A 956-nucleotide genomic window follows, 5' to 3' on the forward strand; every position below is an offset into this window, starting at 1 on the left:
AAGAAAACCAAAAACAAAAAATGATGTATGATCTCCCTTATATGTGGATCCTAGCACCAAATCCTGATAAAGTGATTATGTATCCAGACATAACTACAGGAACCAGGATAATGAAAACCAACCAGGGAGGTAAAGTGAAAAAAAAACAATCTGAAAGAGAAGAACAGTAGGAAACAGGCATTAATAAAGGAGATATGGATAAAAATTGGGTTAGTTAGCTGGGCGTGGTGGCGCATGCCTTTAATCCCAGCACTCGCAGAGGCAGGCAGATCTCTGTGAGTTCGAGGCCAGCCTGGTCTACATAGTGAGTTCCAAGCCAGCTGGGGCTACAGGGAGACCTTGTCTCAAAAAGACAAAAAAAAAAAAGGGTTAGTTTAAGGGTGGGGGGAGGGAAGGGTGTACAAGGAACCTAGGGGATAAAGGGAAAGAAGGAGCTCAAGAGAAGTAGGACCATAGGAGAAGGGTATTTTTAAAAGAGAAAGGGGGAAAATGGGGGCACTTTAATTGGGGAAACCATGATGGAGTGATGAGACAATATGAGAGAGAAACAATGCCTAGCTAGTTTTTAAAAACATTTTGAAAACCAGAGAGACCCATATTACTCCTACATCCTATTGACAAATTATACACAGCAGATCAAGAAATATATGTCTAGGTATGGTTTATCTGAGAACAATTGGTCTTTCCCCAAGATTTATCTACATGACACACAGTAATAAAAGTACCAGACTGGTGGAAATAACCTTGGATTTTTAACAAACATACTTTGAGGCCTGTAATAATTTGGTCAGAGGGACATAAAGGACAGTTTTTGCTCCTTGCCCTTCTAGGTTGACTACTTCCAGGGGACTATGAGCATATCTCAAAATGTCCTGTAATTGTGGTGGATCATCTGTCCTCTTGACCAAGGAGGCCAAGGAGACCCTACCAGATGGACTTGAACCAGTGTCCAGTCT

This window comes from Nannospalax galili, unplaced genomic scaffold, assembly GCF_000622305.1.
Source record: "Nannospalax galili isolate Female #2095 unplaced genomic scaffold, S.galili_v1.0 scaffold693, whole genome shotgun sequence".
Classification (NCBI taxonomy): Eukaryota; Metazoa; Chordata; class Mammalia; order Rodentia; family Spalacidae; genus Nannospalax; species Nannospalax galili.